The sequence below is a fragment of the Saccopteryx bilineata genome, chromosome 6 (genome assembly GCF_036850765.1).
Source record: "Saccopteryx bilineata isolate mSacBil1 chromosome 6, mSacBil1_pri_phased_curated, whole genome shotgun sequence".
In the NCBI taxonomy this organism is placed as follows: Eukaryota; Metazoa; Chordata; class Mammalia; order Chiroptera; family Emballonuridae; genus Saccopteryx; species Saccopteryx bilineata.
Window position 1 is genome coordinate 62,520,094 of NC_089495.1, and position 18,430 is coordinate 62,538,523.

Below are 18,430 nucleotides of genomic sequence, written 5' to 3' on the forward strand. Positions count from 1 at the left end.
TTTACATAAAGTTATAGATGTTATGGCTAACTAGCATCAGCTGTTTGCTTACGTTGTGAACTCAAGTTTGGAGGTACCAAAGAAATGAGAAGGGTGTGGATGGTCCCAGACCAAGAACTACAAGGAAAAATAAACATAGAGCTCTAGAAATGCATCACAAAACCCTTTGTTCTTAAGAAATGGTAGCTTAGAAAAAGAAAATTCCAAGAATAATGTATAGGAAGTAGGCCCACATTTTTCATTGTAATTAATTGCTACCTCAATAAACCAGTCATGAAAACCACATAGCTTAATCATTAACAGCCTGAAAAGAAAAAAGAAGCAGTAGGTCTGGAAAACCTTTAGTCATGAGTGAATATATACTAGGCAGGCTATAAGCATTATCTGCTTTCCCTTCTGTAACAGGTTAATTGGAAAATTACAAAAAGATCAGCAAGATAATGATACTGGTATTGAGAGGCTCCCTCAGAATCAGGTTAGAAAAAGTAAGGTAGAGAGTAAGTGATGAGCGGCTAACACTCCATTCTCTATGTTCTTACATAAATTTAAGCTAGAGTTCTACCCCACCATTTTACTGGCCAAGGTAACAAATAGATACTATGCAATATGAACCTAAATGGGAAAATAAAGAGATGTACATACAATAGGTGCAAACAATAACATTCATTCATTCTATCAAAGTTTATGTTGCATTTAGTAGTTGCTATAACTCCTAGAGGCCCTACAGTTATAACAGAGAACAAAATATTAATAAAATCTCTGTCTCCTTATAAGTTACAGTGCATATAGGTTTGCATACAATAAACAAGCTGAACAAATTATATTGACGATACATTTTATGACAGAGTTGAAGAGAAAAGTAAGGCAGAGAAAGTTTCAGTTACAGTTAAGATAGACAGGAACATCATTTCGAGAAAGTTATAGTTGGGTAAAGATTTAAATAAATCTGTGGAATAATGTAACAGTATTCCAGGCAGAGGAAATAGCAAGTAAGTGTGAATCACTTCTTCTTTATAGGGAAACAAGAAAATTCCAGATAGTTTAGCCTAATGAGTAAAGAAGAGAGAAAAAGACAGTAGGGCCTGATCTAACATGGCAACTTCAAGAGTGAGCTAGGCTGAGCTGACCCTGCTGAACAGCAGAAGTAGTCTTAACTTCACAATATGGTTTGTTTTTTGCTGCCCTACAGGTACATCTACTCGGCAGAATCTAGGCCTCAAGCAAAATGTGAGTGTCAAAGGGGTTTAGTAAATGTATTTATCTTTGACTTCCTAACCTCAGTAAAGCATATTACAAGGAGTTCAGAAGAGTCAAATAAATGAAGCAATGTTCAGTTCACCTTTGGATAGTCATCCCTGTTTCCATAGTGAAGTTTTAAAACAACATTGTGCCATCACACTTAAATTCACTATCAGTCATATAAACAAAAAGTTTCACACAGATGACTATGTTCATCTTTGGGTGGTATTCATCTCACCTCTTTTTCTGGCATTATATTGATTTTGTAAGACATGAACTAAATTATAATATTGCACACTTTCCATAAAATTATGAGTACAAAAGAGGGAGAATTAAGCAAATATGTTTAAAAGAATAATAAACCCAACAAAGAAGGAAGATTTAAATGTAGTATCTAAAGACTATTGCTTTTTGAACTGATTATATGGTCAGAAAATAAAGAACTTTCTTACATTTTCTACCCTCAGTTAACCTTACAATTAAGCCGGGTTTAGTACCTTGGTGTAGAGACACAAAGCTTTATGATGGAATAACTTGTCAAAATGATGCCATTAATTTATATTAATTGACTTCAAAATACAGACAGCTTGGGTTCTAGATTTGTTTTTTCATACCCACATCAGACCTTCCTCATTAGAGTCAATCATTCCAGCCACAATAGGAACACCATTCATGGCTTCTTTTTACAGAAGAGTTAGAAGATAGAACACTGATACAAAGTATGATGTAAAACAAAGATATAAAATAAAAAAGAGGTCACTAGAAGTTTGTACTTCCAATTTAATAAAAACATTATTATGGCTTTTGGGAGGAATACTGTTATTTTTTTCTGCATACAAACCAATAGAGCCTAATGCCATTTGGGCAGATAGAGAAATTAGAAAAGTGTCAATAGTGAGAGTACTCCTCTCACCTCCACTCTTTGGTTGCTGTGTCAATGTGATGCCAGTGGAAATGGGGTTCTTCTACAGTGTCGAGAGAAAGGAATTCTAAAGGACCTGCATTTAGAAAAGCATAGATGTTGGGCAAATGAGTTTGTAAAATATGTATATATATTTTTTTAGTTTGTTCACTTTTAGTGTTAAAAAAAATAAGCTCCTGGCAGTGCCAGGTATGTGATTTTTGAAATTGCAAATTACTTTCATGCTTAGGAAGGCCTATTGTCTTGCTAATGTGTGATGGAGGAGAGAGAAGCCTTTTCTTTTTGTTTTGCAGAGTTTGTACAGAGAGAAGGAGATGGGGAACAGAGGTGAGAGATTTTGTGAGCTTCGCTGAGACTGGTGAGGCCTTTGATTCTAGGAGAAACCAGAGAAGATTCTCCCGGTTGTGTAACTGAAGAATGTGTCAGTGGCTTTGAGAGCCCTGTGTGTTTGTTTGCGAATCAGCCAGTACGAGTCTTGAATAAAGGAATGTCCCACTATTTTTTGGCTTCACTGTTTCTTTACCATAAGGGCATGGGCCGCTGCCATCATGGCCATTCACATGCAGTTTTTCATTGAACTTGGGTAGATGGTAAAGAAACAGTGGAGCTAAAAAAAAATGGTGGACCATTCCTTTATTCTAGTCTCTTACCAGCCGACAAGCAAACACACAAGAGGAAAAACTTCCCTTTCACTCAGTGTTCAAAAAGCTACGACACATTCTCCAGCTCCACAATCAAGAGAATCTTCTCCAGTTTTTCCTAGAATCAAAGGCCCCCACCAGCCTCAGCAGAGCTCACAAATGCCCTTTCTACCAACATGGCTTCCCCCTCTGCCAACATGGCTTACTTTCTGCACAAATTGTCGTCTCTGCCATCTTGGCTACTCTTCTCTCTTCTTTCTCCTTCTCTCTTTTTAAAACCTTTCTGGCACCAAAACCTCTCCTCCAGCAAACATTAGGATAGCAATGGCCTTTCCCAAGCAGGAAGGTAATTAGCAGTTTCACAGATCACATACCTGGTGCTGCCCAGCACCATTTTTAATAATCAAAATGAGCAAACTCAAATAACACACATTTTACAAACTCATTTGCCCAACACTGTCTTTCCAAATCTAATGGGAACCTACATGTGTATGGCTGTGACAGCAGAGACTACTGGCCATACAATAGGCTTTTGCAGTAAGATTTATTTGGAGTTAAAATAGAAAGGTGCTTACAGTTTCCTAATCAATGTTTTATCTCTGTCTGTCCTGCCAAGGCAAAAAATTCAGTCTTGTCTTCATTAAGTCGAGTATAAAGACTGAAGTCCAGATATCCTGCACCATGGTTTACCCCAGTTTAGACACTGCTCACAACTTGTATTTGGGAGATTGTCTGCGTGCATCTGCCAGTCCACACAACATGGGAACAAGTGGGGCAAGCACATTCCAGAGACAAGAGAAGGGTCAGATTTCTGTTAAGCCCATGTTTATATTTTGGGGGCTGGGAAGAACTAGTTTCTTTTTAGCTGATCAGTAGATAATTTCTTTAAACTTTTGGGGGTTTGCGTTGTTTCCTCCCACTAACCACTGATAATAACAGAAAAGAATGTTCGGAGTATTTGGCAATGAAAATTATTTTTCTTTAGAAATATTGATGAAGTAATCAAAAGATTTTTTAATTTTAGAAAAAATCTAGACTGTACATAACATATATATATATAAATAATTTAACTTAATGTATTTTATAAGTAGCAACATTTTCAACTCTATAGTTTCCATTTTTACATTTTATGGTTATCTATGGATTAAGTTTCTTGTAGAAATACTTCAAAGGCTTATGTTCAGTTGAATTGAGTTTGTAGTAGAATTCTTTCCTTAAAACATGGAACATGAAAAAGCTAATCCTTTGTGAATAGAGTTTCTTGAAAGATGTCCTGGCTGGTGAATGTGCTGCCTTAGGGCATTTCTGGATCAGAAATTTGAAAATATAACACTCACTCATAACTCATTTATTCATTCTTTCCCTGTCTAGTTTCATTCCAAGAGCTAACCATACAGAGTTAAACAAAGCAAACAGTTTCCTTTTAATCATTTTTATTTGGGAGAATATAAGCGAGAAGCAAGTAAATTATAACTGAAGATTATAAACTAAAAAAGTAATATGTACTATGATAAAAACACTATTGGGTGATATAAAAGCAGATATTAATTTTATAATAAAAGACATACAGTCAAATTTAATCATGTCTTTTTTCTTTTATATTTTTTCTTTCAAAATATTCCAGCAAGGGTAGAATTGACATTGTTCTGAGGTTAACAAACTTATTTTCTTAGCTGATAGATCAAAACTCATATAAGCTTGGGGTTGAATTGAAGGGGAAAAAAAGAACCACAGAATAAATATATAAATGCAACAATCATCTGTTCTGATACTATAACTATGGATAGAGAAGAGTCCAATTAGTAGTGCTTCAAACTTTCCAATTTGCTCCTCTTCCCTCAAAAATTATCTAACAGGAACAAAGAATCAGCAAAATGGCTTCTAGGTTAGTATATTCAAATCTTTCTTTGTGTGTGTGAACCTACACAGTTCAAACATAATGCATCAAAATTAGGAAAATATGCATATTATGTGCATATTTGTGCACATAAATAAATATGGCAACAACTACTCATCTCATCACAATCCTATCTTTCTTTTCCTCCATACCATTTCATGGGTCTACATTCCTGTATTATTCTTATTTCCAGGGTATATATTCTTGGTGTCTGGTATTTATTTTTGAGCATGGATATGGCTGGTGACAGATAAGATCTTGGTAAACTATCCTCGTTCATGACATGACTCACTGCTCTTAGGCTTTCCTTAGGCTTATTCTGAGAAAATTAAAAGTGTTCAGGACTCAGAACATCAATGAGATAGCTTGACCTGGCTGCCTAAGGCTTTTATCGTTATAGTGATTCTTTTCTGTTAATTTTTACCCATGAAAAATCTGTCTATTCCTGACTCAATCTTCATTTCAAAAACAATGATATCACAAGTAGGTGCTAGAATGTTTTCTCAAAAGGTACAGTAAATAAGTTGTGATGTCTAATTATTACTCAAAAGTTCCACATATAAAATAGTGACAAACTAGTAAGAAATATTTTACAAATATTTTCAATATCTTCTGGAAATGTCCCTAAACTGTCTGACACTATTCTGTTTTTTTTTTTATTTTGCTAATATGAGAAAATTATAAAAATCTTATAGGAAAACACACATTCATATGTAAATATGAAGTTTCATATAATTATATGCTTAATCAAACACCATCATTCTGGGGCTCCACATTAATTTGAGATAGAGTCAGGATCATCTCACATTCTTGACAAGATGAGTTCTTCTTCCTCTCCACTCCCATTCATAGCCTCACCTTAATCAAATGGTTCAAACAACATTTACACTAATCTTCTCCTGATCCACATCCTTGTTTTATGTTATTCATTATAAGATGTCACAAGCTTAACTGTATTAGCCCATACGTGTCTCTTCATTCCACATTTCACCTCATATTCCACTCCTCATCAACTCTATAAAACCTTTCAACTATTGGTTCTGGAATTTGCACTCTATCAGCAGCACATTCTCTAAGCTTTATTTCTTCTATTATGTTCATATTACCCTGTTGTACTAACTGATATGTTCCTGTCAACTAAGAAGATTATTTTCCTGCAGGTTTCTCAAATGGTGATCGTGAGCCATTCCACATTTCTCACTCCTCACTCCATTTATACTGGTGAATGATGCTTTTTTTCTCTCTCTTTGTTCCTCTTGCTTATTCAACTTCTCACACAAACATGACAAACATGTTTCACCAAAGAGATTTTGAACTTGTTACACCATCTACCTGTATAACTATCTCCTAGATAAGTATTGGCTCAATAGGGATTGAGTTCTTTGTTTAAATACTACTTACTCAAAGAAGACTGCTTTTACCATCCCATATAAAGCAGCATCCTGAATCTCAAACTCTCCCTTTGTTTCTGACTTTTTTACAATCACTGATATCACTACATAACACATATATCTTATTTGTTTTATTGTTGTAGTCCTAGTCCCTAGAATGGTGTCTAGTATATAATATGTGCTCAAAATATTTGTTAAAAAGATTAAGGGGCATGAATAAAACTTTATCATATGTATATTCATGCTCTAACTATAATCATAAAACAATCTGGAGTATATTAATGTTCTCTTTTATAATAATATAATAAGATATAGTGGCTGGAGTATAAATGATGTATTTTTAACACTCTTCAGGTATCTTCCAGGATTTTGATTTTGAGGAATATATTTATCTAACATATCTAAGCTACTTGATATTCTAGTAATCTTATATTTTACATGAATAAGGAATTATTTTTTTCTACATTAAATCTTCTATGTCTTACAACATAATTGAATAAACATGATTTTTCATTAGAGACTAGAAAATTAAATTCAATGTGAATGGCTAAAATGATGATTTAAAAAGACACATGTATCAGATTATAATATGGTTCTAGGGTTTTCTTAATTTCTTGCATTACTATATTTACTTCATATTTGTTTAATTTATATTAATATAAAATAGTTGCTAGCTATTTTAAAGCATATAACCATATGTTAGGATCAAAATGCTTCCTATTTTTATATCAGTCACTATACATGTGAGAGATTCTTATCATAATTATGGTATTTCTACAAACCTGAATAATTTAAAAAGTAAAAATTGGACATGTTTTAGCAGTAATTAATTATTAGGTAACATTCCTGGGAATAATCGTTAGTATGTTGTAACTCCATTAATTTACTTACCAAAATCTTTATTTTAACTCTCTTTTATCCAGAATGAATTACAGAATCAGAAATACTTTTCTTCAATTGCTTCATAATGTATATAGATTACAGTAGTCAGTTGTTCACAATTATGTATCTAGAGATATTTTTAATTTATAAGTCATTGTAAACAAAACAGACAAGAGAAGAAAATTATTGTATATATTTTTATTAGAACAGAACTGAGTAGATATATATATGCAGTTTCCTTTATTAAGTACATGAAAGTAGTATCAATATTAAAAATGTATAAAGCTGTTACATAAAATTATTAGTATTTAATCTAAGAATAATATATTAGATGGAGGCTAACTTAACTTTATGCAGTCAAACGTTTCTCCAAATGTTTGTATTTGCTTCTTCAAAAATTAAAAGTATATGCACCCTCTGGTCCCTGGAAAACAAGGCAGCAATGACAATATAACCTCAACCATCAACCAGGTGTCCTCCTGATCTTAAAAATGCTTTGCTTAGTTAGCCCCCTGCTATCGATATTTGCCCTAGCAGTTTGAAATGTGCAGACGTTGAGAAGCAGATTGTGGTATATTCATAGAGTTGATGGCCACATTACAGTAAAGAGTGAAAGAAGATACAAAAATAATAACACATACTTTCACATTTTATTTATGTAAAGTTCTAGGACAGGCAACATTAAGCTATGGTTGTAGAGATCAGAACAGTGGTTTTTCTGTGGGATTAAAGAAGAGAACTGATTGGAAAGAAATAAGAGGAAATTTGCGGAGTGATCATAACACCCTATAACTTGGTTTGTGGTTGGTGGTTACTTAATGGAGTGTTGCAAGTAAATTATATCCCAGTAAGGCAAGAAAACAGATGAGCAGTTCCTCTGCTTTACCTCTAGTGATTGAGGAGTTAGTTACTCTTCCTCTTTACATGTCTGACATACAGTGAGTATTTAGAAGACATCTAATAAATTTTACTAGAAAGAATGATTTCTTCTCTATGAGATATCATTACATGATGTTAAAACATTTTATCACGATTTCTGGAGTAATTTGAATGTTTTAAAATGCTTGATATTCAAAGAAGACTGTCAGAAAAAAGTAATAAAAAGCTGATTGATCTGATGAGGTCTTGACTTTACCTTCTTATAACACACCTTTTATGAGATGTATATAAAATATTCTTTTTATGAAAAGTGTCTTATTATTCTGAAAATAAATAAATAAGATCCCAGTGAAACTCATTATAGTTAATTTTTCTTTCAAAAATATTTTTCTAATATTAAGTGGACCTTATAATCTTTTTCCCTTTTCCAGTAACAACTGAAAGAAATTAAGGTAAACATAGAATATGCACAGTGACTACTCTGTTATTAACAAGGTTATAGATAAGAGTTTTAGCTAATATAGATCCACATAATTTTGCATTATTTGTTTTCCTTTTATATCATAATTACAATAAACTCAGAACTGAATCATTATGGAGTGCTGTAAAATTAGTTATATGCCAAAGTTATGGAGTAATGTGACTATCTGCAACATCTTCTGGCAATATTTGCCTACTAATATGAAAGAAAATACAGAAGTATGGAGATTAGCAGTATTTTAATTGGCATAAATATGGATTTTAAACTCAAGCCAGGAGACTAACATTCTCTTTAAAAAAATGTATATTTGCTTATGTGTAAAGAGCCTTCAGAAAGACAGGTAATTACTTTGTAGCAATTTTTAAATTTAATTTAACTCTACTTATTAATAATTTATTAAATACAGAGGCGTGTATCAAGTTGTTTTGTGATCTTTTGATTTAGCTTAAAACACCAGTCTTGTAGAGATACATTTTTATAAATAATAGCTATGATTATAATCCCTTAAAAATTATCAAATGTAAATGAAACAGATTTTTTTATTCCTACACATGATTTAAATATAATTATTGTGACTTTTAGCCATAACAAGGTTCATTTTGCATTTATGTTGATATATAGAAACATTATTTTATTTATTAGAAATTTTAATATTTTGCAATACCAGGAGAACTTTGTTCAGTAATAGAACTGACTTCATTTAATACATATTTCCTACTCAGATTCATCAAGTTATACTTGTCTGTTTGCCAGCGTGTTGGACATTGACTGCCTTTACTAATAACAACTTTGTCAATTTAATTCTTGATTCAGAGCATCACCAGCTAGTTTTCAGGCATAATGTGTTAGATTTTTTAAAAAACTGTTAGAGATGCTTGAATAAGTGGTAGTACAGTGGATAGAACGTTGACCTGTGACACTGAGGACCCAGGTTTGAAACCCCAGGAATGCTGGCTTGAGTTTGGGATCATAGATATGACCCCATTGTTACTGGCTAGAGCCCAAAGATCATTGCCTTGAAGCTCAAAGTGGCTGGCTTGAGCAAGGAGTCATTGGCTCTGTTGGAGCTCCCAGTCCAGGCACATATGAAAAAACAATCAATGAATATCTAAGTGTTGCAACTACAAGTTGATGTCTCATCTTTCTCCTCTCTCTCTCTCTCTCTCTCTCTCTCTCTCTCTCTCTCACTAAAAAACAACAAAAACTGTTAGGGAAAGTCATCAAAATAGTATGAATACCAGTTTGACCCTCAAGCTAGATCCAGTAAAGGCTCCCCATCCCCTTCTATGTCTCCACTTCCAGAAGCTGCCCCACGGATACAACTTTGAGATAGAAAGTGATGATAAGACTGTCTGAACTATACCTCTTATGCACATAAATGAACCCAGTTAGGGTCCTTACATTTTTTTTTTTTTTTCAGATTTGGCAGGTTGGTGGAGAGAGCTACTAATCTTATGTCACACTTGACAAATCTTTTAAGTTTCTCACTTATTGAACATGCACATTCTGATATGGTGTTTTCCGTGTTTTTCTTCAGTCTGTACCTGCTCTCCAGGGGAGGGGGGGCATGTTTCTGGTTATACCCAGGAAGCCCCCAGAAGGTTGCAAAATAACAAAAGTATTTTTCTATACATGCACTATTCCATTTTCTTCTTTTCACTGTCAGATAATAAAAACAGAGAAACTTAAAATTAACCTACCTTTTAAGGTGATTTCTTTTATATGATAACATTTAAAATACAAAAAAATTTAGAATATTTTACTTTTGGCAATATGTTAATATTTTTGTAGGATTAAACACAAACAGAATTTATAAACAAATTAGTACTTTTATGCACACCTATATCTTTATCTATGTGTTCATTATATAACAAATACAAAAAATGAAAATTATTTCCTCAAGCTATAACACTTAAAGACATTTCTAGTACTAACCTTTTAGTAATAAAAAATGCTGTTTCATCAAGTATATTTCTAGCTTTATATTTCAGTTGTTTCTTATCTTATTTTATATATATGTTCTTCTAGAAAGACATAAACAGTGAATATGGCTCAATTTGACAGGCAGGAACTATGCTTTTTTCACATGGATGCAATAAAAGTAATCTGATGTTGATAATAAGTAAAGATTTATGCTAACTATAAGCTAAATAATGTATTTAAACCCTTATAATATTGCTCAACACATGTCACTGTGTACTATCTCTTTTTAAATATTATTTTATGGTATAATTCATCAAGAAGAAACCTAAATAATTATGTATTACTTTTTAAAAGCTATTTTTTAAATGTGATGAACATCAAAAATACTCATTTAAATATGACCCTTTTTTTGTTAATATATTATAATTTTACATGTGATGTAACCTGTAGAATATCTATTCTCTAGAGTCTAGAACCTGTAACTGTTCACTCTTAATCATTTTGATATCCTCTCAATAACTTTGGAGTTTGCAACATTTGATACGCCCAATATAATTCTGATATATTTAACCCAATTGCTTCACAATGCACATCTCCTTTTAGAAGTGAAAGTAGGTTTTACTAAATGTGATACCATAAAAAGTTAATTGCTTGCCTGTGCTTGATTACTGGGGGAGTGACTGGGGCTCTGTACTGTTTAAAAAAAAAGGAGGGGCAAGGCCCTGGCCGGTTGGCTTGGTGGTAGAGCGTCGGCCTGGCGTGCGAATGTCCTGAGTTCGATTCCCGGCCAGGGAACACAGGAGAAGAGCCCATCCGCTTCTCCACCCCTCCCTTTCTCCTTCCTCTCTGTCTCTCTCTTCCCCTCTGGCAGCCAAGGCTCCACTGGAGCAAAGATGGCTTGGGCGCTGGGAATGGCTCCAGAGCCTCTGCCTCAGGCACTAGAGTGGCTCTGGTCGTAACAGAGCGATGCCCCAGATGGGCAGAGCATTGCTGCCTGGTGGGGATGCCGGGTGGATCCCGGTCGGGCGCATGCAGGAGTCTGTCTGACTGCCTCCCTGTTTCCACCTTCGGAAAAATACCAAAAAAAAAGGAGGGGCAAATAAATATAAATTCAATCAACCAACTGATAAATCTAAAATGACAAATAATGTTGGATTGTATTCATCTTCTTAGAAATTGGATTATAGAATTTATTTTAGAACCAAACAACCCTAGCAACCAATATTCTAAGAAAATACTGTTAAAAAGAAAAAAATCAAATGCATTTATCACCATATCAATGCAGGAAAAACCACATTATTAATTTTTCAAGTGCTATAAATATCTGGCATAATAAGGTTAGTGAATATTTTCACTGTCAGACTAAAGACATTTGAGGAATAGAAATTTGATTTTCTACCCATTTTTATGCTTCTGAAAGCATATAGTGTTTTCAACTACAAAATATATCACAAATATTATATTAGAGGTAAATAATACCAGCGGAACTAAGAGAGTATTACTTCTTTGATCAGTGTTCAGGTTACTACCTCAATATTGCACTGTGGATTTCCAAAAACACATACAAAGTTTGACTTAAAAAATACATGGATATATATATATATATATATATATATATATATATATATATATAATTTGTATTTTTCTGAAGCTGGAAACGGGGAGGCAGTCAGACAGACTCCCGCATGCGCCCGAGATCCCCCCTTCATCCCCACCAGGGGACGATGCTCTATCCATCTGGGGCGTTGCTCTGTTGTGACCAGAGCCATTCTAGTGTCTCAGGCAGAGGCCATGGAGCCATCCTCAGCACCCAGGCCATCTTTGCTCCAATGGAGCCTCGGCTGCGGAAGGGGAAGAGAGAGACAGAGAGGAAGGAGAGGGGGAAGGGTGGAGAAGCAGATGGGTGCTTCTCTTGTGTGCCCTGGCCGGGAATCGAACCTAGGACTCCTGCATGCCAGGCCGACACTCTACCACTGAGCCAACCAGCCAGGGCTAAAAAATACATGGTTATAGTTTTTAAAGGATTTTTAAAAGAATTTTACCGTCCTTTAAGTACAAGGGAGCTGACTTTTCTCTATAGAACTTCATTTTCACCCAAATGAGAAAAAGTGGTCGTGAAAAATTCTGTGTCATCTTAATTAACTAATGACATGGTTCCATTAATAGTTTTTCAGTTTTAGAGAACATGGAAGGATCCGTTGATATAACTAATCTCTTAAAACTTGCAATAGCCTACTACATAGTTATAAAACTGTGTTCCAGAAAACAGAGCTACAGAGAATGCTTAGGAGACATTAAGGTAGTAATATCTTAATAAATCAAGTTTATGTAGCAAAGGTTTCTCTACACACAATCAGACTTATTTACAAGAGGGAAAAAAAGCATTGGATATGTATGTATTTGTACATACAAACTAGGGGAAGCAGACAGATTTCTTTGCAACTGTGTGACAAAAATATCACAGTGCATAGTTTCTGGCTCAAGCAAAGAAATACAAAGCCAACCCTAGAAAATGTCTACTGTCTTGCATCTGTTTCTTACATGCTATTTTTTAAATTACTTTTAGTAATAATTCATTCTTCTCCTTTGCAGGGCTAATACATTTTTTTTTTATTTCTAGCGCATAATTCCAGGTCTTAAATAAATTCACTAATTTATTGCTTGTCTTTCAAGCCTGGATTTAGTATTTCATCTATGGGTACATAAATTCTGAAATCTGGAATTCTGAATGGAGCTAAGAATCCCAGTAATTCATTTTGTGAGAAATAGTCCTACCCTACAAATTGAATGAAATTTGTTTATTTTCCATCATCTTAAGGATGGGTGTCATTAAGAGAACGGACAATATTTTTCCCCTTACCAAATACCAGTTTACTTCTCTCGGAGCATAGATTAAATGTTTGGTCCCTTGACTCACTCAGGTGAGAAATGTAATATGCCCACAGATACTCTATTATCTGGACACCTCTCCACTTGTCACAAGCAAATTTGAATCATTTCTTCTTTCTTTTTCCATCTTAGTACATTTCCAAATTGTTCTCTTGAAAAACATAGACTAAGTTTCCTGGATTCTTTTTCTGAAAAAAGACACTAAGATATGTATTTTAAAATTTGAAATATTTGCACAAAGTTAGTTTAATATTATCTGACTTTTCAAATGTTTTATTATTTTGTTTCTATATATATCTGATAAGAATTTTTTTAAATATTTAAACTAATATTCAATAAGTCAAATAAATGTAATTCAGTTTTATCATAAACAGTTGCACTGTTATATCATAAATAGCTATCATATGTATAAATCTATGTTTTCAGAAGTCAAATCTTCTCTAACACTCAGGTGAAATTTTAAACATAGTGTATTTTTTTTTACAAATGCATGTTCAAAAATTATGATAAGTTACACTATACAAAAATGAAAATTATCTCACATAAATTAAATAATAAAGAATTCACATTTCTTGTTGCATTGTATAATAATGATATCAGCATTCTCCTGATTCAGTTACTCAGCATAGCAAAAAATATAATAATTTCTAAATAATAAAATTCACAAATTCACAAACCATTATTATCTATCATAAAAAATAAATGGAAAAACACACATGACAAATGAATACTTCTTAAATCAACAATTTTATTATGATACATTTAATAATGCCAAAGGGAGTAAAATCCAGAAATATTTAAAAGAGGATTAAAATGAGCATAGACATTGATATTTTCACCTTTAATAAAATCATGGAAATATTAATTTTGAAAACTCTCAGAAAAGGCATTAACTATATTAATATCAATCAATTGTTTGAAAGCATGTAACTACTTGAGTGGAGGAAATATCCTTCAATAATTTAAGATAGAATAAACAAATTAAAATGATAATGCACATCAGTGATATGCAGTCAAGATGTTATTAGTTGATGCTGTGACATCCCAACTCAATCATATGTAAATGGGCACTTTCTAAAAAATTGTTTCACTATACCTAGACCTTCTAATCAGTGTTGACAGGAAAAGCATTAATGTTCATCTTACCAAACATAGTTATTTTACATATGAGGAGTCTAAGACAGTTTAAGTACCATCCAAAATGAAGGTGATCAATCAATTAAGAGAAAATTTGAAATTGAACCTATGTCTTCTGATTCCAAGGTCAGTGGACTTTCCAATTGTTAATGGATGGAATACTAAGCATTAATTAACTAGACACTTGTGCACTGTAGTAAGTTTGGATAAATAGTTTTAAAGTGGGTATCCAAGATCTCCCATATCACTCTATTTCATTTCATCATGCAGAGAGGTAAGCAAGAACTTGAGATGCTTTCCAATAAGTTACAGCATTAATGGGAAAGGAATAGGATGTTTTAAGATCAACTAGAAGTGACAACTTGGCTTGGTCTCAAAGGTAAAGATGTGAGCATTTTTAGAGAAGATTGGTTGTACAAGATGTAGTAAAGTAATACCTGCAGCTTTGGCATTAGCCAGGCAAAATCATACTTTGCAAATCCAAGATTAAAATGTAATATGGAGAGTGGAGGAGGGGATAAGAAGAAAGAGAACCAGCAAATAAAACTTCTCTTTGGGGACATCTATCAGGCAGATGATGGAACATTAATTCCTTTGTATCTATAGTTTCCACGGGATTGCTCTTCACAGCAAACCACAGGCACCAATGCCCAATTCTTAGTTGATTAATCAAAATTACTACCTCTCAACACTGGCTTCTGCTGGGTTCTCTCTCCTTGATTTGCCAATCATTAGCATTTTTCATGAGAGTAAGATACTTAATCCAGAGTATACCTCATTTTTTAAGACACATATCAAATTTTTTGTAGATTCTTCCAGAAGACCTTTGTTGGAAAAACATGAGCAGGGATACTCTCCTGCCTACTCCCAGAATGGTGGGGGATCCCTGGCCAGTTGGCTCAGTGGTAGAGCATCGGCCTGGCATGCAGGAGTCCCGGGTTCGATTCCCAGCCAGAGCACACAGGAGAAGCGCCCATCTGCTTCTCCATCCCTCCCCCTCTCCTTCCTCTCTGTCTCTCTCTTTCCCTCCCACAGCCAAGGCTCCACTGGAGCAAAGTTGGCCCGGGTGCGGAGGATGGCTCCATGGCCTCCGCCTTAGGTGCTAGAATGGCTCTGGTTGCCGCAGAGCAACGCCCCAGAGGGGCAGAGCATCCCGGTCGGGTACATGTGGGAGTCTGTCTGACTACCTCCCCGTTTCCAGCTTTGGAAAAATACAAAAAAACAAAAAACAAACAAACAAACAAAAAAAACGGTGGTGGAGAGGGAAACTCCCCAAATTCTAACTACTGTTTCTCTGTCTAGTGCAATTGGCTCTATTTATAAACTTTCTTATTTTTCAAATTGGATTATGAGAAATGTTATTCTAAACTACTCTTTGGCAGTTAGGCAGCTCCACAACATGTTGAAGTTACAATAAAGCCCAGAAATTTTATTCTTAGTTACATACCCACAATAGGTATGAAAATATGTTTATCCATACAAAAACATGTACATGAATGTTCATAGAGGGACTCATAATAATCAAAGGTGGAAATAACACAAATGTTCTTCAATGAAAAATGGATCAGTTAAATGTAATATATTCATACATTGGGGTCTTATTGGACAATAAAAAGGAATGAAGTACTGATACATACTCTAAGGTGCATGAACCTTGAAAACATTAGGCTAGGTACAGGAGCCAGACACAGAGTGCCATGTATTGTATGATTCTTGAATATTTGAAATACCAAAAATAGGTAAATTTATAAAGACAGAAAATAGATTAGTGTTTGCATAGGACTGACAGATGAGGAAAGGGTGCATGTATAGGTACACAATTTACAACTAGAGGATTACTTATTTGCTGCACCTATATGGTACTATAAGGCTGGCATGGATTGGGTTTTAGAATACTAAAGCTCCACCTGGTAAATGATACAGTAGATGCCAAGATAACTGCAAAGAAGAAAATCATCACAATTTATAATTTTTTATCATTCTTTCCTTTTGTGATGCATTTATCTAATGTGATATAAAGATTCTTTCACCTTTTCTATTTCTAACTCTTCTGTGTTCTAATTGATGATCTATTTGGAAAAGCTACAGATACAGAAAGATAGAAAGAAATACTATTCTGTATAAAATATGCAATTATTTTTGTACCAATGAGACCATTTTATTATATTTACCATGGATTTTAAGGGCATGAATACTGAAGACATTTTTGTAATATAAGTATTTCTAACAGCATTTCTTTCCACATATAGTGAACAATTTCCCATCACTGACTAAGAAAAATTAATTTTTGAAGGATGTGAATGACTTCTTGCACAAACCAAAAAAAAAAAAAAAAAAAACTGAGAGGAAGTAACAAGCTGATAGGAAAAAAAAGCTGGAGCTAAAAAGAAAGATGAGTAATGTATATGAGGATGATAACTCTTCTCATCCTTTGACAAATATATAAAAGATGTCTGTTGTTATTTTGTTTTTGTGTCTAATAGGATTTAAAATATTTAATAATCAGCAAGTATTTCACCTTAGTTCATAAGGCACTTTTGCATAATCTATCATAATTAATCTTCATAACTATTTTATGTACACTTATGTTTTAAGAGCAAAGATGTTTAATTCTCTGGGTAAATATCTACAAAGTATATCCTATATTTCATATTCTGGATTGAGGATTTCCTTCCCTGTCTTTCTCTCACACTAAAACACTCAATTGAATAAACTGTAAGTGAATATGAATCACAGTGGCAAGCTCTGAATATTATAACCTTTCAAAAATATATCTTGTTTTTGTGACAAATCAGAATTAATGAGCATAAATATAAAAACTGAGGCTGAAGTCTCATAAGAGGATACATGGGCCTTCACTGCCTAATTTTGTAAAGACTGTTTTTTGTTCTTATTCTTTGGTCCAATACTACAGCAGAGCTATTCTTTAATGGGTCAGTAAAATTTGTGTGTCTGGAGGGTAGGTGAATTCACATTACATACTCCATTTGTTCAACAACTCAGGTATGCTCTAGTAGAGAAGCTAGCTTCTTTCCAAAGAATAAAAACATAGTTTCTTAAAATATTTGTATTGATTGATCTTAGAAAGAGAGCAAGAAAGAAAGACATCAATCTGTTTCTGCAGATGCCCTGACCAGGGGTCAAACTAGCAACCCTGTATATCAGGACGATGCTCTACCAACTAAGTTACCCAGCTAAAGCATAGTTGCTAAAATACATTGTTGGTTATAAATAGTTTTCTTCAGTGTGTATATGTGAAAAATTAAATAATTCTGAACCATTGAACTTCTATGAAATTTTTACATCTGATTATTCCAGATTTCTAATTGTTGTCTTTATTCAAATATTTCTTTATTTTTATTTGAATTTTAGTATATATTTGATGCTTTTAAAAGTAGTTTTTAGAATATTGTCTGAATTTTGAAGAATTTTTTATAGTTACGTTGTTTTGCCTGGATACTGTCATGTTCCTAATTTCCACATCTATAACTAAGTTAAACACACTACTACTTTCAGAATTTCTGTAACTAAGTTAAACACACTACTATTTTCAGGATTATCTTTATGCTTCTTCCTAGTATTTTTAATTCCTTTACATTTCAAGAATATATTGTGTCACCCTCCTGGTAGAAATAATATCTTCAAAATAGCAAGTAAACACACACACACATACATACTTGTTCACACACAAAGATACTAGAATAATAGATAAATTGATCCTGATTTGAACATGGCAATTTATAAAAGTTAAATTCTTCTTTATATTAACCATTCTGACATAAATAAAATTTTAATTTATCTGTTTGAATATTTATGTTCATAGATGTAAATTAATACATTTGTTTTGCTTTTATAAACACTGATTTTTTGCCAAAAGCAGCATATATTTTTTGTCTTTTAGATCAAAATAATAATAATTATGAGTCAAGCAATGAATAAATGTGATAAAGTTAAAAATTTGTTTTCTAAAGTACATTGATTTATTTACTTCCAAATATATGTGGATATCTTTTTCTCCAGACACATTGTATATACTTTAAATTTAACTTAACACTTTGATACATTAAATAAGATTATCATAATGTTTTTTCATTTTGATAATTAACAAGTATATTTAAATTTTTATTTTATATTTTTTTAATAATTTGC